At 45.7% G+C, this 23,757-nt stretch overlaps 1 protein-coding gene across 18 annotated transcripts in view; it reads left to right on the forward strand.

The window, feature by feature from the left end:
• Nucleotides 1-9,586: 9,586 nt before the first annotated feature.
• Nucleotides 9,587-23,757, forward strand: part of MAP2 (microtubule associated protein 2) — a 344,721-nt gene continuing 330,550 nt past the window's right edge. For 9 of the 18 annotated variants that reach the window (XM_038421391.2, XM_038421395.2, XM_038421392.2 and 6 more), the window contains exon 1: nucleotides 9,603-9,753. The gene's annotated coding sequence lies outside the window, so the exon portion shown is untranslated. Of the gene's footprint in view, nucleotides 9,754-15,406; nucleotides 15,424-23,757 lie in introns of those variants that run through there. The other 9 variants (XM_038421401.2, XM_038421410.2, XM_038421418.2 and 6 more) reach the window with 3 other exon arrangements.

Consider the following 23,757-nt stretch of genomic DNA (forward strand, 5'->3'; position numbering starts at 1 on the left):
CATCTGTAAAATGGGGATAATGATAGTGACCTACTACTGAAAAGTACTATACAAGAGCTAGATATTACTTTGTATGGTGGTGTCTACATATTGATCACATCTCACATTTGATTTTGTTCCTTTGTATTTGCTGCATCAGAAAAAGGAGATGGTCCATTAGGGAGGAAAAATAATTAAGTCTGCTGATTGCTTTCAATAAACACATAACTGATACGTTATTGCATGGGGATTCTTTGTGCTGACTTCCCTATAGGGCTTTCTGTGAGAGTTCGACAGCTCTGCTAGCCATTTTCCTTTGTTTGTCTGCCTTATTGCTATTTAACGGAGCACCTGAAAATACTCGCTGGGATTAATTTTGCTGTAATACCAAACTTCATTCTCTAAGAGCCTCACAAATGGTGGGATTGTTATTTTCTTGCTCTTCGTTTTGGAGGCACACAAATAGATCAGTCCACTTACTAACAGCTTCAGCGCCGACACCCCTGTTTCCATGGCAACACACCAGCCTGCACAAGCATCCAAAGACTTTTTTAAAATAAATCATAAATACTCAAATAGCACTAGGCAGTCACTTCAGGCAACATGTATATATGTCATAGCCACTGGAAATACATCTAACTCCACCAGACTCACTGATTTCACACCACGGCTTCTCCTATGTGCCTGCAGCTTGGGAGCACAGAATTAACGCATGCTTCGAATTATGCACACCGACTCTTTTTTTACCATGTAGTTTCCAGGAACTAGTATCCCTTGTTACCTGGTTGTCTCTCTTCCCCGTACAAGTTTTTTAAATGATCAGAGTCCAATTACCAGATGAGCAGGTGGCAACCAGCATAGAAATGTATTAAATGCATAATGTGTGTGGCTGTATGACTGCTAAGGTGACTAATGGTGTTGCCACTTGCTTTAATAGCGTTGCATGAAATACTGATTTCTACAGTGAAAATGGATTTGATGATCTCTGATTAAGAATTATTTTCCCCTTTATAATAGACCATTGGCCTGCTAACAGGGGAGAAACTGCCTTAATCTCTTTAGATCATGACAGCCAACAGTATCTTCAGCTCTGCTTTCAAAAAATAACCCTCCGGCCACATTTCCAGAGCTGGCTACAGTAGGTGGACCTGCCATATGTGAAGGTGCATGTTTTACTTGCAAACATTTGTATTTTAATCTACAAACTGGGTAACTGCACAAAAAAGTACCAGTTTGCACATTCAAATACTCACTTTGCACACACAAGGGAATATGCATGCATGACAATGATAGTTTGCACGTGCTACTAGTGTGTGCACATAACCCACACAAGGACACTGTGGATCTTTGTCCATCTCTACCAGCTGATTCACACAAGAAAATAAGTCTTCTACAGCTACCAGTTCATTAAAATATTTTAATGCTGAAAGTAGCAGGTTGAAAATCTCCTCACGGCCCACGTTAGGGAGTTGTTATAAAACATGGCATACCAAAAGAGGGCTTGAACTCTGGTAGTCCTCAGATACTCAACTCAAGCTTTCCCAGGCAGGGGAAGTATTTAATGCACATTAAGTCATTGTGGGTCTTTGTTCTCCGCTAGTGGCTAGTCCCCATAAGAAGTTGAGCATCTACTACAGCTGCCAGCTAACAGAGTTAATACTATAGCTCAAGCAGTACCGCCTCGTGCTTTTAGGACTGCAACTCCTGGGGTCAAATTCAGCCATCAGCCCAAGTAGGGTCATAATTTGTTAATGTTTTTGTGGTGCACCTCTTTTCAAAATTTGGCATAAACTTCAGTACACCAATTCCCTCCAACAGCACATTTTTCATAAAAAAGTTGCATCCTGTGTGAATATTTTTCATTAAATAATATGGACACATTAAAAAGTAAAGGATCTTATTAAAATTCCACATTAATAAAACAAGTTATAAGTACGTCCGCAGGCTGAACAAAAAATCTGCCCTATATAGGCATCTTAGAATAATATTAATTCCAAACCCTTTAACTACGGGGCAAGAAAAAGACACATGTTCAATAGATGTCAGTGTGAAATTTTGACAAAAAAGGGAAATGCAATTTCCCAAATGTCTAGGTTTCTTTTCCCATTTTTTGACCAGCTCTAACGTATAATAGTTTTTTTTAATATTAGACTCACATACAGAAAAGCAACTCTTTTCAAATCTTTTATTCATCAGTTGATATGATGGGTATACAGAATTCATTACTAAGCCTTGATGCTTATTCTACCAATCGTCTACTTGGCCTTTGATAGAGATAATCACATGATTCCTTTTAGAAGACACAGTTGGAAGATCTACCCAGACTGGATGGTGCAGCATTATAATGGCTCCAATTATTCCTCTTAAACTAGAGTGGTGATTGGCAACTGTTTGTGATTCCTCAGATCCAGTGGTGAGCTGGAGCCGGTTCGCACCGGTTCGCTAGAACCAGTTGTTAAATTTAGAAGCCCTTTTAGAACCGGTTGTTCCACGGGGGGCAACTGGTTCTAAAAGGGCTTCTAAATTTAACAACCAGCCAAAAGTGGCACCTCCAGCCTTGGAGCACCCAAGGGGAAAATTTGGTGAGTGCAGAGCACCCACCAGCAGCTCCCGGCCCCACCCCCAGCTCCCCTCCGCTCCACCTCCTCCCCTGAACATGCCACCCCGCCCTGCTTCTCTGCCCCCCACAGGCTTCCCGCAAATCAGCTGTTCGCGCGGGAAGGTGGGGAGGGCTGAGAAGCAAGTGGCAGCTTTGCAATCAGGCCCAGGGAGGCGGAGGTGAGCTGGGGCGGCGGTGTGCGAGGAGGGCCGCCCACGCCACAGCAGGTAACCCAAGGGGGGCGCAGGGGAACCGCTCCCCGCCCCAGCTCACCTCCGCCACCCTCAGCCTGAGCGGGAAGCCGCCGCCTGCTTCTCAGCCCTCCTCAGCTTCCCGCCGAACAGCTGATTCGTGGGAAGCCAGGGAGGGGACGGAGAAGCAGAGCGGGGCGGCGCGTTCAGGGGCGGAGGTGGAGCAGAGGTGAGCTGGGGCCGGGCGCGGGGTGGGGAGCTGCCGGTAGGTGCTCTGCACCCACCAAATTTTTCCAGCCCCGGAGCACCCTAGGAGTTGGCGCCTAAGGCGCCACTTTTGATGTGATCAATGGGGAAGCGGCCTCTCCCCCTGCTCCCCCCCAGCTATGCTCCCCCACCCCTAGGATCCAGAGGGACCTGCCGGATGCTTCCTGGGAGCTGCCCCAGGTAAGCACCTCTGGGACTCCCCAACTCACCCCCCGGCAGGTGCCTCTGGCTCTTAGGGCTGGGCACCCACTACAGTGGCCCACGAGACCCTCCTGCCCGGTTCTGGGGGCAGTCAGGGGAGGGGGAAGGGGGATGGATGGGGCAGGGGTCCTGGGGGGCATCAAGGAACGCAGGGGGTTGGATGGGGCAGGAGTCCCGGGAGGTGGGGGTGGGCAACGACCCCCTTGTGGGGTGAGGAGGGAACCCGTTATTAAGATTTTGGCAGCTCATCACTGCTCAGATCCCTCCAATGCTGAGTTCCAGAAGGATCAATACTATACTTCTGTTCTATTGACTCTATATGACACCTCTTGGAAAGTTTGTGAGATGCCATAGCCACACTGTTGCCAACCATACACTGACATCTAGCTTTGTATCGCCTCAGCAAAGACAACCAACACCAACACACCACAAGGTGTCATCCAGGTTCTAGATTAGAGTCTAGAAGAGTAGGTGCCTTAAACTGAACACACTCCGGACTGAATGATGCTGGTAGGAAAAGCGAAACATGGTGACCTCTCCCTTTTCAAACTCACCTGCCTTCCATTTGTCAAGATAGTATGAAATCTAGGGATCTTAATCGACATATACCTGATCCTGATTTCAAGTCACTGGGGTGAGAAATGTCTTCCAAACATAGCTTGCTTGGAAACTATGCCCATTACTCCTCACATGTGGATCTAGGCCCAGTGAGCTACATGTTCAATACATCCAGACTGGACTATTGTAACTTGCTGATCTGAAGATGGAAGCAACATAGAAACTGCATTGTGTACAGGATGTAACAGCCTGCCTCATTCCCGGGAAAACCACCAAGAGCACATCACACCAGTACGCCACACCCCATTCTGTTCTCAGATCACTTCCAGTACCAATTAAATGTCTTGCTTTTGAGCACTAAGGCCCTCGGCTAGTTGGGGCCTTGCTTTACCAGAGTCAACTCTTCACTTGCAAACTCACAGGCATGCCTATGCTCCCCCTGGAAAATGGAGTTAACAGAATGCAGAGTGAAACTTTTGAGAGACAGAGGCAAGGTCTCACTTGTGGAAAGGCTTAGCAGAAGAGAGAAGGTTGAGGCTAGGCATATCTGATTTCAGAGTATGCTGCAAGTCTCACCTGTGTGCAATAGCCTTTCCTACAATGACCAGAAATAAACACAGAAGCAAGCAACATCCCTCAAATAATCTGCAGTAAGTAAACACTGCCAAACCACGGAGCTGTAAAAGGAAGAAGAAAAGGAGTACTTGTGGCATCGGATGCATCCGATGAAGTGAGCTGTAGCTCACGAAAGCTTATGCTCTAATAAATTTGTTAGTCTCTAAGGTGCCACAAGTACTCCTTTTCTTTTTGCGAATACAGACTAACACGGCTGCTACTCTGAAACCTGTAAAAGGAAGAGTCCATTGTGAAAATCTTTATGGAAAGCTTACTGTGTTTGGCACTTAGATACAGATAAACATTGGAGCCTGTTAAATCAACTTGGGAACAAGTTGTGACTATTTGTACTCACTTTGTAAAGCCAATGATAAATGTTTGAGTGACACTTCCAGTAGATGTTTTTGTTTTGCTTTTCAATAGAAGAGATCATTTAGGGCCCTCAGCTCAGAGGTTCCTCTATAGCCCCGGATTGATAGGTTCATAGATTATAAGGGTCTATTGTGATCTAATCTAACATCCTGTACAAAGCGGACCAGAGGACTTCCCTGAATTAATTCCTGTTTGAACTAGAGCAGAGCTTTCAGAACAAACATCCACTCTTGATTTTAAAATGGCCAGTGATGGAGAATCCACCACAACCCTTGGTAAATTGTTCCCATGTGTAATTATCCTCACTGTTTAAAAAAATAAAATTTAGTTCTAGTCAGAATTTGTCTAATTTCAGCTTCCAACCATCGGATCTTATTATACCTTGGTCTGCCAGAGCAAAGAGCCCTCTATCAAACTTGTGTTCCCTACATAGGTTCTTATAGACTAGATGTGCAGTAGGACCACTATAGGGGAACTTGCCAGAAGCCGCAGAATAATACTGATTTTTACCTTTCACAGTCACCTTAGCCTAGATGCTTCCCAAGTTAGAATGGCAAAAACTCTGCAACCCAGTTGTTATATATGCACACAAATTGCCAAAGAGGCTAATAGGAAAGCGCTTAGGATATGTCATAGAAGTAGTTTACATGTATTTAAAATTCTTTTTAATGTTCGTAACCCTTCTAATCATGACTAAATATCAGCTGCCACTGACTTGGCTAGTCTGTTCATACTTCCAAATTAAATGTAGATTTGTCTATTGCCTGTTTAAGAAATGAAATGTTTTCTTCCCTTTTTGAAGTTTGAATCCAAATATCTATGTGGCCAAAACTTATACCTCTAAACTGATAGAATAATAGAAGAATGTAGTCTTCATTCATCAGTATCCTGGCATTGTAGCTGTATATCCAAAGGAAAAAAAAGGTATTGACAAGTTCTCCTTAGAATGACACATCTCCAAATAACTGTTTGAAATATGTCTGTTCTTAAAAGGGTTATAGACCATGACTTTTTTACCATATACAGGCCAAACAGAACTCCTCTGTATGTGACTCCTCAAATCTTCTTACATTGGCAATTTTGGATCTCTGTATCAGATCTTTACCTAATTCTTGATTTTCTGTGAGGTCCCAAAGGATGTGCTTTTCCTATGCATCAATCCTACCCTCCTCCTCTCCCCCCCCCCCCACACACTCTGGAGTATCATCTTCTGATCCTTGCAAGTCTTTCAAACAAAACCTCATACAAGCATCTCTAAAATAAACGACAAACATTTCCTGTCTTAATGCATTTAGTAACAATAGCTTAGTTGACAATTTAATTTATGAAGGGCATAATAGAATTTTCCCACATAATTTTCCCAAGGACAGTGGCGGGTATCCCATTACTAGAGGCATTCATGTTAATAGTGGATAAAACACTCTATTCTTTCCATTGGAAAGGACTCCTGATTTGGTTGGATCTGATGAGCTAAGTAGTGTTTTCCATCTATAATTTCTAAGGTTCTGTGATAATTTTTGAGTGAGAACTAGATGAATGACTAACTTTCAAGATTCACCTTCTGTCTATATGCTTGAAAATGGCATGGCTTCCACATTATTGCACCTGAATTGGATGCATTGATTTCTCCATGACAACAGTGCTGCAGCTATGCTGCTGTAGCATCATAGGGTAGACACTTCCTACATTGCCGGAAGGGGTTTTTCCATTTATGTCGATAATCCACTTTTCTGAGAGGCGGTAGCTAGATTGACAAATAATCCTTATGTCGTACCTAACCACACTTACACCGGGGATTAGGTCAACTGAACTAGGGTGCTCAAGGAAAGATATTTTTCACAGTTCTGAGCAATGTAGCTAGGTCAACCTAAGCTTTAGATGTTGACCAGGTCATGGAGACAGTAACTGATAGCCTGAGGGGAAGTGGAGGAAAGTTCAGTTTGGGAAATTAGTGAAAGTCCACAAGGTAATGAGATACCTTTTTTTTCTTTTCCATCCAGCCAAAATTCAGGAAACAGAGCTTCTGTAGAATTATCAGTATTGGCTCGACTGCTCATGGGCATTCAATCTGTATTCCGTTTCTGACCTGCAAAATCAGCACTGCTTATACTGTGTTCTTTCTGCCTCAAAACTATTCTTCTCCTTAAAGGTACAGCATAATAAAGCTGAGATCTGCACCCTTGGATCATCCAAATGATGCCATATAAGTGATGTTGAGGTACCTTCCCAGGATGCATTTCTATAATCATTGGGGATGATTCCTGGAATAGATACAAGGAGGGGCCAGGGGTAAGTTGTCAGAAGTTCAGTGGAGGTGAATGACAGCCAGCATGCATTGAGTGTAATAATACTTAACACTTATAAAAGCACTTTTCAAAATATCATTATATACATTTTGCATTTTAGGGAAACTGATAGAGAGCTGAAGACTTCGGCCAACACTTTTAAATCTGGGTGATTCCCACCAGTCCTTACAGCAGGAGGTTTGCAGACCCAGCCAGAAAAAAAGCTGTGTCACTTTTTTTTTGAGGAATGCACATTGAGCCCTGTTTTACCAAAGCTGCTGCTTCAAGACTACGACAGCCCTCTTACCTTTTTTTCAGACCATTTTAAGCATGGCCCACAGCTAGGCATGTGAATCCATAAACAGAAGGGGTATGTTCTTTCAATGATCCTCAGCTTTACTGATTAGTACCTCTGACAACAGTTGACTGTTTTGAATTTTCTGGGCTTTTTGGGCTTGTCACTTGCACCAACTGATCCCTGGACTAAAAGGGGGCAATTGTTTGTTTTCGGCCACAGTTCATTGATGGCATCTTCCCCTCTCTCTGTGTCATCCTGATCTGTTCCCCGTCCCCTCAACCCAACCTGATCTGCCATCTCCCTTCCCCTCGTCTGCACCTCCATTACCCCTGTGCATCGCCAGTTTGTCCCCCTCAGTCTGCTGCCCACCCCATACACACTTTCCCTCCATTACTTGCATCCCCATTTTACTCCTAATTCTCATGCTCTCCCATCCCGGTTTCTGCTCCCCCATTCCTTGTACCCCCACTTGACTCCCACATACCCACTTCTGCTTCCCCATCCCTTGCACACCCACTCTACTATGCTCTGTGCACGCCCACTCTGCTACCCATTCCTTGCATATCCCCCTGCTCCCCATCCCATACACTCTACTCTGCCCTGTGCACACCCACTCTGCTCCCCCATCCCTTACACACTCACTGGGCTCTGCCCTGTGCACACCCACTCTGCTCTCCAATCCCTTGCAAATCCCCGTTCCCCATCCCGTTCACTCTGCTCTGCCCTGTACACACCCACTCTGATCCCTATCCCTGTGCATGCCCACTCTGCTCCCCCATCCCTTGCACACCCACTCTGCTCTGCCCTGTGCATACCCACTCTGCTCCCCCATCCCTTGTGCGCCCACTGTGCTCCCCATCCCTTACACACGCACTCAGCTCCCCCATCCCTTGCGCACCCACTGTGCTCCCCATCCCTTACATACCCACTCGGCTCCCCCATCCCTTGCACACCCACTGTGCTCCCCATCCCTTACACACCCACTTGGCTCCCCCATCCCTTGCGCGCCCACTGTGCTCCCCAGCCCTTACACACCCACTCGGCTTCCCCATCCCTTGCACACCCACTGTGCTCCCCATCCTTTACACAGCCACTCAGCTCCCCCATCCCTTGCGCACCCACTGTGCTCCCCAGCCCTTACACACCCACTCGGCTCCCCCATCCCTTGCACGCCCACTGTACTCCCCATCCTTTACACACCCACTGTGCTCCCCATCCCTTACACACCCACTCAGCTCCCCCATCCCTTCCGCACCCACTGTGCTCCCCAGCCCTTACACACCCACTCGGCTTCCCCATCCCTTGCACACCCGCTTTGCCCCTGCTCCTGGCGCTCAGGAGGGCACCAGCAGCAGCCGCCGCACTCTCCCCGGCCCCCGCAGCTGGGCAGACGCGGGCTGGCGGCGGGGCCGGTGCGGGCGCTGGGGCTGGGGCTGGGGCCGGGCCGGGGCCGGTGCGGGCGCTGGGGCCGGGGGCGGGGCCGGTGCGGGCGCTGGGGCTGGGACGGGGGCGGGGCCGGTGCGGGCGCTGGGCTGGGACGGGGGCCGGGGGCGGGGCCGGTGCGGGCGCTGGGGCGGGGCCGGGGGCGGGGCCGGTGCGGGCGCTGGGGCTGGGACGGGGGCGGGGCCGGTGCGGGCGCTGGGGCTGGGACGGGGGCCGGGGGCGGGGCCGGTGCGGGCGCTGGGGCTGGGACGGGGGCGGGGCCGGTGCGGGCGCTGGGGCTGGGACGGGGGCCGGGGGCGGGGGCCGGTGCGGGCGCTGGGGCTGGGACGGGGCCGGGCCGGGGGCGGGGCCGGTGCGGGCGCTGGGGCTGGGGCTGGGGGCCGGGGGGCGGGGCCGGTGCGGGCGCTGGGGCTGGGGACGGGGGCCGGGGGCGGGGCCGGTGCGGGCGCTGGGGCTGGGGCTGGGGCCGGGGGCCGGGGGCGGGGCCGGTGCGGGCGCTGGGGCTGGGGCCGGGGGCCGGGGGCGGGGCCGGTGCGGGCGCTGGGGCTGGGGCTGGGGCTGGGGCCGGGCCGGGCCGGGGCGGGGCCGGTGCGGGCGCTGGGGCTGGGGCTGGGGCCGGGCCGGGGCCGGGGGCGGGGCCGGTGCGGGCGCTGGGGCTGGGGCTGGGGCCGGGGGCCGGGGGCGGGGCCGGTGCGGGCGCTGGGGCTGGGGCTGGGGCTGGGGCCGGGCCGGGGGCGGGGCCGGTGCGGGCGCTGGGGCTGGGGCTGGGGCCGGGCCGGGGCCGGGGGCGGGGCCGGCCGCGCACCAGCCGGGCGGCGGGGGAGCCGAGCCCGCATTCGCAGCGGCCGCCGCAGCCTCGGCAGCCTCGCGCCCCTCCTGCGCCCGGCGCTCGGCCTGTGTCCCGGGGCCGGCGGCAGCAGCAGCAGCAGCAGCATCTGCGCTCAGGTAAGGGCCCCCCCCGCCCTGCCCCCCCTGCGCCCGGGGCCTGCCCCCCCTGCCTGGCAGGTGCCAGCCGCCGCCCAGGGCAGGGAGCGAGCCCCGGTCCCCGAGCTTTCTCGGCACCGGTTCGCCTGGCGGTGCCTGGCCGCGCTGCGTGGCCCAGCGTCGCTCTAGAGCTGCGGGGTCGTTAGGTCTCCGCAGGCGGTAGATGTGGGACCTGGGACTTGCCGGTGTCGAGCGGCATCAAGGTGGGGGGAGGGCGTGAAAACGACAGCCGTCAGGATAATAGCCGCAGCCGCAGCCGCAGCCAGAAGCCGGGTAAGCCCATCCAAAAGGGCTGCTTGTGTCGATCTGAAGCCCGGTCGCCCGGAATTTCCAGAGCCCGAAGTGAGGGAAGGAAAAGGACACCTAGAAAGTAACCCTCCCCGCAACCACTACTGCGAGTTTTAAGTGGATCAAGAAGCAAAGCCTTTCTAAAAACAACCACCAAAAATTGCCCCCTTGGAAGGGCTTTTTTGGGTGCAGCTCTGTCACCACCCCCACCTTCCTCTTTTGTTTAAGGATGGGAATTTCACGCAAGTGGGGAGGCGGGGGATAAAGGAGGGGAGCAACTGAGCTAAGATCCATCTCTCTGTAACTCGCAAACGGAGGGAGTCAGCTGAATATTTCTTCCCTGTGGGCAAGGGGAAAATAAGCTTTGTCATAAGCAAAATCCTGCGGTAAGGTTATCATGAACCATTTGGTGTGCACCTCTTCGATCGCAGTGCCCCGAGGAAAATTGACAGCACTATCCTAAATTCATTTATCTTAATAGGAACAGGCTACGTTTGTCAACTCATTTTAGGATTTCGAGCATCTTTGGAGTGCCACAGATGTAATCCCTCCCCCACACTTAAACTCCTTTAAAAGGATCTGTAACGTTGGACAAAGAGCATTGTTCAAAGTGGGGGTGCAAGGGAGCAAGTGGTTTTAATTTGCATTGGGGGGAAAAAACAATCTCTGTGTTGAAATGATCAGCCATGGAGAGGAAACGACTGCAAACAGAAAGAGGGGGCTTGCAGCCGCAATGGGGCGGTGGAGAACAAAGACTTTTCGTGTAAGAGAGAATGATGCAAAATGTGCCAAGCTTGAGCGGCTGCAGGTACAGTGTTGCATCAAATGTGATCTACCAAATAAAGACAGCTTGACTCAATTCATTGTGTATATGTTTGGTACAAATGATGACCTCCCGTTTGAATGAGGCTTCCTTTATGGAACAGGGCTTTGGAAAAAAGGGATATGTGCGAGTGTAAGAGCCCCTCCTCCTGGAATTTTCATTTCTCTTTCAAATAAAGATCTCCTTTGCGTTGCTGGTGAATTTTTATTTCATCATGTTCCTTTCTGTGCAGCAGTAGATATTTATATATAAGGGGTGGTTAACATGGGCATGCCGTTTGGGCTAATTATTATATGTCAATCTCCCATAAAGGTTATTTATTTTAGCTCTCACAATCCTGTTTCACAATTTGTCATATTTTTATGGTCATGTCAATGATTTGTTTCCCCGACCCCTTTCTCTTTTTTTTTTTTTTTTTTTTTTTTTTTAAAAAGTCATTGTGTAGGCATTAGCTGTGGGGGAGCTGCACTGCTCACAGTTCAGAAGATGTGACCTTTTTGTTTTCAGAAGGGATTTTTCTCACACATTTTTTGTGCATTTCCATTTTTCCTTTCTCTCCCTCCCCGCATGTTCTTCCTTTGAAATAACCTGTTTCTTGCACCTGCGCTCGTTTAAACTTGTAGTTGCGTCTAGACTCCAGCTCTTGGAGCCAACGCATCTAGGAGGATACTCAGCTGCAGGACTTATTTGTTTTCAGAAGCCGGTCTCTGTTCCCTCCCTAATAGATGACGTGAACGCCCTGTCTCAGCTCTTGCTGGGAAGGTAGAAAGCGCTGAGAGAGCATTACTTACTGAAACGGGCATTGTCATTTACTTCATAGGTCGCTATGAGAGGTACCTCACAAATCACAAGAGCTGGGTATCATCCCTAAATGGTAGCAACACGCTCACACAGGGCATATTTGAGCTATTCTAGGGGCAGCCAGCAGAGCTTGTACTTCTAGTAGCATTTCTGTCATTAGTATCTATTTTCGGGGGCTTGGTATTAAAATTAATGCACTAAAACAAAACTTGGCATGAGCTATTGAGTCCCAGGAGCAACTTAATTCCTCGCGTGTAATTATAATTTATTTTACTAATCTGTAAAGTGAGCTCAGTGCCGAACAAGACTCAAAATGAATCCAGTACACACTTTGCATGCTGTAAGTAGTCCCACTGTGAGTCCTCTCATGGAAGCCAGTGTATAAAGGTAAGCACAAGAGTAAGCCCTGGTCTACACTACAGAGTTAGGTCACTGCTAGGCAGCTTATGTTGACCTAACTTTTTAAGAATCTACACTAAAATGTTGCTCCTGCCAATGTAACCTGCCCGCTATGCCAACTTAATAAATCCACCTCCACGAGAGGCATAGGTCTACGTAGTTAGTCAGCGTAGACACCATATTGCTTACATCGACACTTGCTGGCTTTCAGAAGCTGTCCCACAATGCCCCACACTGACAGTTCAATCGATGCAAGCGCTCCTGGTGAGGATGTGTACTGCCAACATAAGGAGCATAGTGTGGACATGCAAAAGTGATTTGATTACTGCGGTAGCTGTATGTCAGTATAACTTAGGTCAAAATAATTTTGCAATACCCTACATCTTTGTGTGAGTGGGCCCTAGAAAAGTTCCTGGTGCAAGCAGTGGGATGGTCACTTAAGAACTGGGTCCAGTATCTTTTTTTTTTTTTTTTTTTTTTTTTTTTTTTTTTTTTTTAAACCTCACGGGAATGAGATAAGCAGGATTTGGCCGATGAAATTCTGCAAGCCGTTGAGTCCATGTTATGGATTACTGCCTCTGTGCGGATCGGACCAAAACAAAATAGCTGTGATAATGACTTAAAACACAGTTGGTGCAGGTATAAAGTCATTGCTTTTCCAAAAAGAATGCTTGTGTATTTCTTCACTGCTAAATGTACAACACAGTACATTGTGCTTGTAATGTGGTTTGTTATTGTTATGTAAACTCCCATTGACACCCTAGATTTTAAAGGCTCTGAAGTAGTCATTATGGGATGTTATGTCCATACCCACGCAGCTGTGCTCCTTAAACACACATTAACATCACAAAAGTAGTCATCATGTAAAGGCCCTGAAGGTAACATGCGTGGACATGAATGATTATAATGGCTCTCAAATAAGCTGCTACAGTTTATGAAGTAAGAATTCTCTTATCCCCAAGAAGTTTTCAGAACCATGCTTTTCAGTTCAGTTGGTGTCACATTGTGTTAACGTCCCCAAAACTCATCGCACCTGGATTTACTATTAAAAAAAAAAAATCCATCAGGCTCACTTAAACTGGAGCCATTGGGCCTAATTTCCCACTCACAGTGGTGTGAAATCTGAAGTAACTCCATGGAAGTAAATGGAGTTACATTGGCATAAAAACTGGTGTGGGTGAGTCAAGAATCAGGCCATTGTAACTCCAGTGGCAGAATCAAACTGATGGTATTGAAACTGCCTGGGTGTGGTTGTGATGTGTATTCCATTCAGTCTCACAGGTAATATTTCAAGTACAATGGCAGGGAGAGTGTTTTCTTTAAGAAAAACAGGAATACAGCACACGAGGATGTGAGTTGCATTGATTTTTATAACCATTAAAAGCTACTGACAAAATCATGTGTACAAATGCAGTATCTGTGTAGTCTGGAATCTGGTGAACCATATATGTATGAAGAGTTTAATAGGAACAAATTAGATTAAGAAAAGGGGGGAAAAGCGTGGACATTGATACATGGTGTGTATATATTTTGGGCCTGACACAAAGGCCTTTGAAGTCAATGGCAGCCTTTCCATTGACTTCAATACGTGCTGATCAGGCTCAAAAAGAATTCACCTGGGATAAAGAGCCTTTACAATTTCATTGGGAAGTCATTCCTCTCCATTCCTTTTAACCAGGCAGGCCCTGATTCTGCAATGAGCTGCAATTGGATGGATGCCTGCACCTTCACAGAGCCCTATTGGTTTCATTTGGACTTCACCTAGGTTTATAGAACCATAGATTCCAAGGCCAAGTAATCATCTAGTCTGATCTCTTGCATAACACAGGCCATTGAACTTCCCCAAAATAGTTCCTAGAGGAGGTCTTTTAGAAAAACATCCAGCCTTGATTTACAAATTGTCAGTGATGGAGAATCCGCCATGATCCTTGGTAAATTGTTTCAGTGGTTAATTACCCTCAATGTCAAAAATCTATGGTTTATTTGTAGTATGAATTTGTCTAGCTTCAACGATTAGCAATTAGATTTTGTTATACCTTTCTCTGCTAGACTGAAGAGCCCATGGTTAAATATTTGTTCCCCGTGTAGATATAGACTGTAATCAAGTCATCACTTAACCTTCTTTTAAGATAAATAGATTGAGCTCTTTAAGTCTGTGCTACAAAGCAAATTTTCTAATCCTTTAATCATTCTCATGGCTCTTCGCTGAACCCTCTCCAATTTATCAACCTCTTTCTTGAATTGTGGGCAACAGAACTGGACACATTATTCCAGTAGTGGTCATACCAGTGCCAAATTTAGAGGTAAAATAACCACTCTACTCCTACTCAAGATTCCACTCTGTATGCATCCCAGTATCGCATTAGTTCCTGGCTCCTGCCCATGGGGAGTTCATTGCAGGATCAGGGTCATAGTTAGGAAGCAGTCAGGGAACATTGTAATTAAATGCAAGTGAAGGAGGAACAGTCAGAAGTCTGAGAAATGAAAAATTAATCCTTGGGGCCAGATCCTGCGAACACTTAAGCACGTGAGTAACTTTACTTTATGTTCTTTTAAAGTTGATGCTGTAATTCACCAGAGTAAAGTCTTATATTGCTTATTTGTGTGCGGGGTTGGATTTATGGTCATCAGGGCCACAATTCAGCCAGGCCATTAAGTGTGTGTAGTCCATCCCAGTTCAGCCAGGCACTTGAACACCTGCTTAAGTCCCATTAAAACCAGCAGGATTTAAGCAGATGCTTTAGTGCTTTGCTGAATAGGGATGGGTTGCTAAATCAGGGTTTAGCTTGCTATAGGCTCATTTCTGGAAGATGCTAGAGACACTTCCGAGGGACTAGGTACTTTTGTGAGGCCCTGAGCATACTCAGCTCCCATTGATGTCAGCAGGAGCGGAGGACATTCATTGCCTTGCAGAAGTGAGCCCTATAAGCTAGGGGCTCTGGGCTGGTTGGGATCAGCTGTTTTTCCTTAATTCTTTGCCTCATGCAGAGGATACAGGGATGCTTATAAGACCTGTAGTGCACGCAGATGCTAAGGAAAACAGCATGGGTCTGATTTCCATAGGGTGGAGCAGATTTAGAATGGCTGTGATGTGAATAAGGGGTGGTTTCCAAAGCCATCTGTCTCAGCAGAGTAAAAAGCTTCTTTGCGAGGGAGGGTAGACTTAATCACAGGCTACAGCGCTAAACTGTGGGACAGTGTTTTAAAATGAGATTCGATGTGACATTTGTAATTGCTTTTTAGATATGGGAAGAAAGAACTAACATCTCCACGATGTTAATTTAGATTGCTGTTGCCTCATGGGTTGATAGTGCTAGCTGGTAAGAAGATTTGAGGTCTTTATTGACCCATTTTTCCTAAATGCTAATTATTTACTGCTTTGTTAAGAACAGCCGAGTTAATACTGTTGTTCCTCACAGTTTTTACACTCGTTTAATATTTTCCCGGAGAGATCCCACAAACGAAACCAATCCCTCTTCCTTTGTTTGATCAGGGAATAACCCCTCTTTCCAAATGATAACGGGCCAGTGTTTGCATTGAATATATTCCTCTGCTTGTTCACATGCTTAGTTGCAAGAAAATACTGCAAAAAGCTGAGGTTTGGGCGACCTCAGTTAAGCACGAATAATTGTAAGATTGATCAGACGTCTTTGTTTCCATTTAGTGTCTCTCTGAGACAGGTTGGTGCTGTTACAGCTGCACTAGCGCTCGTTACGAAACATAGCCTTTCTTTTCTTGTTAATTATATTTTTTGATTGTAGCTGTAATGTGCCTTGGTGGCGATAAACAGTTTTTTAAGCAAATGCTTTCAAATGTCCAAAAATAGGTATGGAAAACGAGCGTATTAAAGGTCAGATCCTTCACTGGCGTAAATCACTGTGGCCACATTGACTTCAATGGAGCTGCATGGATTTATACCAGCTGGGAAGCTAGCCAATACCCTTTTCAAATTTCTTTAAAATACGGAGTGCTTTCCACTTCACTGATATGATCAGTTTATATGTGATGAACTTGTGGGTCGAGCTCAGCATTTGAGCTAAATCCCATTCCCTTTATTCAGGCAGACGTATTCCCAGTGGTCAGTGAGGCTACTCAGACTTCTAAAGCAAGCAGATTTAGCTTTAGGCTCTGTACTTAGGACTCCATCCTGCAAAGTGCTAAGCCCTCCTGAGTAGGGCTGAGCACCCTCACCTTGCATTGAAGCCAGTGGGAGTTGAGGGTGCATAGTATCTCAGGGGAGTGTCCATCCCCTTGCAAGATAGAGCCCCTAAGAAGACCTAGGGAGAATCTCATAGGATCAGCACAGGTGGCAGTAATGCAATTAGATCCTAATACTTTCAGCAAGGTAAGTCTTTGGAAACATCCTCTTCTGCTTAGGAGATCCGTTTTTCTCCAGACAAAAGGGAGCCCACCTGGTTATGTAAAGATTATAAATGTCTTTAATATTCCACCCCTTTAAGTTCAATATTCTTGTGGACAATCAGTATATTTTTAAAGGTTTCAGAGTAGCAGCCGTGTTAGTCTGTATTCGCAAAAAGAAAAGGAGTACTTGTGGCACCTTAGAGACTAACAAATTTATTAGAGCATAAGCTTTCGTGAGCTACAGCTCACTTCATCGGATGCATTATGCATCCGCATAAGCTTTCGTGAGCTACAGCTCATTTCATCGGATGCATTATGCATCCGATGAAGTGAGCTGTAGCTCACGAAAGCTTATGCTCTAATAAATTTGTTAGTCTCTAAGGTGCCACAAGTACTCCTTTTCTTTTTTTTTATATTTTTAAAGTTTCCAGTATCAGTTTGAGATATTGGAAACTATTTTGTTCATCTGAATAAATAGCAATTTAAAAAACCACCACCACCTTTCAGTAGTCCAGTCACGTCAATTAACTTGATTGCATTTAATTATAATGATTGACTAAATGAACCCTGCCATTGCACTTCATTTGCTCCAGAGAAATGTACCTTCTTCATGAAAACAGTTGTCTTTGTGATGGGGAACTGCACCATTACATCGCAAATTTCTGAATATTTCTGACTAAAGGGATGCAGGAAATATGTGGGAAGAAAAGAGACTTAGGCTGGGAATTTCACAGAGGCTTATCGTTGACCTAACTCTGCTCCCACTGACGTCAGTGGAAGCAGAGTTAGGCGGTTGCTGAATGCTTTTGAAAATTCCAGCCTCAGGGCCCAGCTTGGTACTGAGATGCACAACAGTGGTGCCCGTGGATCTTTTAAAAGAGATCCTCTGTGTGTTCTGAGTCCAAAAGGCAGTCTTGCTTGGAGGAAATGTAAGTCTCTATTCACAAGTTGATTGTCCCCCAACACAAATCAGTCACTGAGTGAGTTGTCCTGTCTAAGCATGAGAGAAACAGAGCTGGGCCTTAGGAGGAAGCTGGGCCTGCTCCTTCACTCCTCCTTCTCTACAGTAGTAGGTGTATGTAATGTGTATTGTAGGCCACACAGGTTACTCCAGGCTCTGACTGAAAGTAACGGGCACTGCTCTGGTTAATGTGATGCTGCAGCATGGTGTTTGAAGACTGTGTCTGGGTAGAGATCGTGCCAAACCAAAACCCTGGATCTAAAGCCCCTCGAACTTTACGGAAGTACAGTTGGATTTGAACGTTGAGGCTGGTCTTGTCTCCCCTGATCTTGGGTGAATTTCAGATCTGGGTCTGCAGATTGGAGCCTCAAACTGTAGGGGACTCGGCAGAGGCCAGATCCATTATGTGGAAGTTGCCACCTGACTCTCTACAGCATTCTCCCAATCCCTCCCTGGGGTTGCCCGTAGTCGTAGGGTTCTGCATAAGCAAAGGGAGATCTCTGCATGGAGGATATGATTCTCCTCTCATTTACACCAGAGTTACTCCTGTTTTACACTGGTGTGTGTGAGAGGCGAATCCCCTCCATGTGCATATGGGATGGCCTGGCCCAGTGATGGGTGCACAAGGGAGTTACTCCCTTTTACAAGCAAAAGTACAGACCTGAGCCCAAAGTTTGTATCTGGTGTTTTGTTTTGGGTGTTTTTGTTTGTTTGTTTTGTTATAGTCTCTCTGCTTTTCTCTGGGAGGACTGATTTGATTAGATCAGTCATTCTCAAACTTATTTGATCATGCCCCCCTTCTTTGTGTCTCTAGTAGTTATGCCCTCCCCTCCCCCCCCCGGCACCCGATCAGCAGCCACCGCTCTCCGGCTGCCCAGCTCTGAAGGCAGAGTGAAGAGCGGTGGCTGCTGGCCAAGATCTGAAGACAGCGCTGCTGCCAGCTGCAGTGCAGAAGTAAGGGTGGTACGGTATTGCCACCCTTACGTCTGCGCTGCTGCTGGCAGCAGCGCTGCCTTCAGAGCCGGGAGCCCAGCCAGCAGCTGCTGCTGTCCAGCCGTCCAGCTCTGAATGTGCACAGTAAGTGGTTTTTTTCCCCTTCTCCCAGCCCCCCCACCCAAGAAACATTCCACGCCCCCAGTCTGGAATCTCTGGATTAGATGTCCCCTTAAGAAAATTGCCCTGAGGGCAATGATGTAAAAATCCATCAGTCAAGAGGAAAGTTATGCATATAAAAACTTATTTCTGATATTTTAGGAAGATCAAAAAATACATATGTTGTAGAAGAGCAAAGGCAAACTTGGCTGAAATCTCTAAGAGAGTAGTTAAAAAAATCTGCGTTTAAAAGAAACTAATATTATTCATGATGAAGAGCTAAGGCTATTGGAGTAAATGAGGAGCTTTCGTTGCATGGTGTTCTGTAGACTTAAGCTTTCTGGGCAATAGAAGAAGATTTTTTTTTTTCTGTATAAGGCTTAGCAAAATATTGAATGTTTCCTTTTCAGAATATCCCGTGCTATCTATTAAAATATGTGATAAAATTCTGGCTGTGAGTTTCAATAAAAGATGTTTTGAGTAACATGACAAATTTAATATCTGTAATTTTAAGTTCTGCATAGTTTGCCAAAATTAGCAACAGTGATTTAGGTATAGTATTTATAACGTATATTTAGATAAATGATTAAAATATCATGGTATTGAATGCTATTTGCAATACTGGCAGTAATCGGAACACATGATTTCGTAGTATTTTATAAAAATGTTCCTCTTGCTAAATGAATCATTTAGAAATATATTTGAAATTTATTTAGAAATATTTGTTTATAATAAAAATGTATCCATCCAGAAATCATCTGTCGTATGAAACAGATTTTGTAGGCTAGTGGCCTGAGCATAGAGCTGGAAACCAGAATCTCCTGAATTCTAGTCCCAGTTTTGGGCATTGATTCCTTTTTTGTGTTTGGACAAGTCACTGAATCTCTTTGCCCGAGCATTCCCTCCCCTTACTTTCCATTAAAAAGTGGGGCTAATAATACTTTTTGAGGTTTGTTTAATTAATCGGTATTTGTATGTCACTTAGATCTGTATCTATTTTTATCATAAAGGCCACTATATTGATTCAACAGTTGCTCAGATGATCTTGTGCTCTTGTTTGGAATTTTGGGCCAGATTCTGAGCTGCTGTAAATTGACTTCAGTGGCGCTAACACCGTTTTACATCAGCTGAGGATCTAGCCTCTTATGTGTATCTCATCTCATATGAGAATGGGCTGGCAAGTTGCTAAACCCTTTTACATAACCCATCTTACATCTTCCATACCCATGGAAAACTGATTGTCTTTCAGGTGAGTGATTACGTGTGTGTGTGTGTGTGTGTGTGTGTGTGTGTGTGTGTGTATACACACACTAATGCTGATCCTTAGGTAGCATGCAATGGTAATGATGGTCCTTTCCACTCCTTGCTTCAGACTGATGTGTTTATTGCTAAGGATAATTTCATTGTAGAGCTTTAAAGGGCTTTTTAAAAAAAGTTGCTTTCCTTCAATGTATTTGGTACACTCACTGGGTTTTTAATATAAAGGTAGACTATTTTGGGAGTAGAAATACAACTTCTGTTACTGAGAATTGTGCCTGTGTTGTGCTATTGGGGGTTGTTTTGGTTTTCTGGTTTGTATTTCTTAGGGCTAATCCCTATTCCCTATTTGCTAGGTAATCATCAAAATCTAGTCACCACTGGGTTTCTGTATATATTTGGTTTCAGAGATGTTGGGATGAGTTATACAATCGGGACTTAAATTCCTTTCTCTCTGTGTTTGATTTCATCACCTGACCAGCTGTGGGAATTAATATCTTGTGAATTAAATCAGTGGCTTCTGATGATCAGTGATTCATTTTTAAAGGGGTTGAGTGGTGTTTAAATTCATAGCTGTTCTGTGATCTGGCTTGTGTTAACCATTTTGGGTAGGACATCCGCTGGTATTCACTAGTACTTTATCATCTTGAGCTAGTCAACAACATCAGTCATGAATAACACAGGACTCTCTGAATTTTAGGGTTGCTATTTTGCTGGCTTCTCTAAGTGATCAGGCTGGAGTGCCATTATGGAATCCGTATTTAGGTGTAGCTAAATTAGAACATTCAAAAATAAGCTACACTAATTAAAATGGGTTGATGGGTTTCTCCCAAAGGAGTCAAATTGCTTGTTAAGTCTCGAAAGAGGATTACTGCAGGTTGGGAATATTGTATATTAATACATCCGTAGCTAAACAGCCAAAGCTAACATTACAAAGGTCCTGAATCTTCATGCTTCAGGGCATACTATGATCATCCATTGGTGTCAGGAAGAATCATTCTCTGATAAGGTATTATTGCACAGTTTGCATTAAGGGGGAAAAGGGTTACTTCCTTCCTCTGAATGATGCATCCAGCATTCTGTTTTGGGGTGGGAATCCCCTGTATTCCCTTTCGGGGCTTTGTGTGCATCTTCTGAAATTATGGGTGAGTGTAGAGTGGTGGCCAACAAAAATATTAAAATAATAACTTGCCTGGCATATCTCAAAAACCACACCCTTTGGGAGCCTCATTTGAATCCTGGCCAGCCAGGATTGCCAGCTTTACCTGTATTCTGTAACTCCGGTTGTCTAGGGGGAAGAGGACGCATGAAAGAGAAGAACATAAGACCTCATAACAGGTGCACCTGGTGTGCACCATCTGATGTATTCCATCTCTGAGCTGGAATAAGTTCTCTGGAAAGAGAAGTGGGAGATTTAAGGGTTAAGATTAACCAGGGATTAACAGTGATGGGGATCTTGGAACTAGGGTGGAGCCATCCTCTTGGAAAACCAGACTAGTGCTAGAAGATACCTGTTGGGAAGCTCCCATGAATTGTGATGGCTGGGGATTGACAAGCTTGTGTCTCTGCTTCATCTCTGTTGGGGTTTGCTCACCCCACTTTGACAACAGCAGACCAGACTTCAGGAACAGCCTTCTGCCTGAAACTTGGTGGAGGGTTGTCCTGTTTATGTATTTTTGTTGCATGTAAAGTGGGGATTCAGCACAAAATCTATATCATTCCTGATGGAAGGAGTGGAATTTCTCATCTTCTGATTTAGTTAGGATTTTGCAGTACATATGTCTTAATGTTTTGAATTAAGCTAAGAATTTGTTCCTGCCAAGGTTTGGCAGTGAGCTCCAAAAGTTATTACAACCCTCAGATGTTTTACAAAAGTACAATTGTAGTAAACCACCCTGAATACTAAAGAGTTTATTACAATTCTCTGGTGAGTTTCAGAAGTTCAGAGGTTTCTATAGTTAGGTTTGCATAATAGCCTTATTCAAGGTTGCATAATTTTGTTTCTAATTCTTTCCGTGTAATCTATAATATGAGTTAAGACAGAGCTTCTTCTAGCACATCTATATACCTGCCTTTGAAGGGAGGGAGAAATTTCTTCTATTCTATAGGTTATTGGTAAATCAGCCAGAGCAACATTGCCTCTTCCAGTGTGCGATGGGGTAAATGATCTGTCAGAATCCTGGCAGAGGCAAGAGGGTTTTCTGTCATAGTTGTCCTTCTACCCCTCCTGGGATTTCAACAGATATTCTGCACTGTATGATGGGATATATTGAGTTATCTACCTCTTCTTTTGATATTTATTTTAAAATAGTCCGTTCTTGTGTCTATTCCAGCAACTTCTCAGTAGCTTTTTCCGTTCTCTGGCTCTAGGGGAGAATCAGGTTTCCTTCACGGTGCAGGTGATCTCTGACTGCATCTCTAAGGCAACGGAAGAGGTCTTATGCACAGATTATCTTTTCAGATGAAAAACTGGCTGGCTCTGGGCATGGATGTTTGATCATCAATTGATACATTTATTTTCAGAGTTCACTCAATAGTGGGAGTAGAATTTACATCTCCAGGATTCCCAGGGACTGCTGTACACTTGAGATAAAGGAACAGTTGACTGTTTTTTCCCCCATTAAACTGATTCCAGTAAAAACTTCAGCTCCTTTTGGAATTAATCTACCCCTTAAATTTGCCTTTGTAAAAGTGTGTGTATAATATGTTTTCTCTACAGCACACTTAATTGAGGGCAGGGCATGACTTGCACTATACCAGACTTTTCGTTTGTGACAACCTACACGGGGCAGGGCATGTTTACTAAACAGATGAATGACTCTTTGAAGAATGTTCATGGACTGCAAAAGAAGCAATCTCAGGCAGAAACTTTATTTATTTCAAAGAGGTTTCAGCATGTGCATATAATCAAGTAAGTAGAGCCAAAAACATAAACATCCCAAGCCTTAGGTCACTACTCAATGTTACTCAGTAGTATTCAGCCTAGATCCAACTTGGAGTCACGTTGTTTGAACTTCAAAACCCCTCCAAAGAGATTGATTGTTTGTTTGATTATCGTATAGGTTGAGGCTAATTTAAGTCTTGGTACATTCAAGCCTCCATCATGTTCCCCCAGTGCTTTCCAGGTTATAGTCACTCAGGCATGTCTTCACAGTGTGCACTATGGGGGTTTGATTTCTAAAGTACTTTGACGTGCTGTGCACCAATTGGTCCATGTGGACCCAAAATTCAACATAAATAAGAAGCCCATCATGAAATCATGTACTTGTTCCAAAATAATTAAAAGAAACCACAGAACGATAACTGATATTCTCCCATTGGAGCTGTCTTTGGAATTATGAGCTGCTCCCTTGCTGAGTACTCCCTGTGCTCTTTGGCCACAAGACTGTACAGCATAATAGGCAGCATGGTCTAGTAAGCTAAGCACAAGTTTGGCAGCAAGGGATTCCCATCTAATATTGACCCCCTCTGTAGTTTGACTAAGCCACTTAGGTCCTGATCCAAAACCACTGAAGTCAGTAGAAAGATTCCCAATGGGTTTTGTGTCAGGCCTTTAGGGCCAGAGTCCGCCTGGTTCTTAGAGAGGTGTCTTCTCCCTATCCAATCTGAGTCCACCTGCCATTAGGTTAGGGTGTTCAGCTTTCCCCATAGTATGCCTTTTCCATTTTAATATATATGACTATAGCCTTTCCTTTACATAACCAGTTTCTGTTCCTAAGAACTGAACATGAAGAAACTACAAATAATACAACCATGCACACCTCTGGGGACTGGAAATGAGTGATGTTTATGCAAATTAAATCTGTCTGCTGGTAGGAGTCCCTTCAGTTTCTCCTCTGGGGGAGCCAGCATGTTTCGGTTCCCTTTGACCTGCTAGTCTTGCATAAGGGTGGCAGAATAGGCCCTTAATGTCGCCTGGCTCTTCATCAACCTCAGTATGTGGCAAAATGCTCCTCCGAGATCCACAAGATGAATCTCCACT

The sequence above is a fragment of the Dermochelys coriacea genome, chromosome 11 (genome assembly GCF_009764565.3).
Source record: "Dermochelys coriacea isolate rDerCor1 chromosome 11, rDerCor1.pri.v4, whole genome shotgun sequence".
NCBI classification, from domain to species: domain Eukaryota; kingdom Metazoa; phylum Chordata; order Testudines; family Dermochelyidae; genus Dermochelys; species Dermochelys coriacea.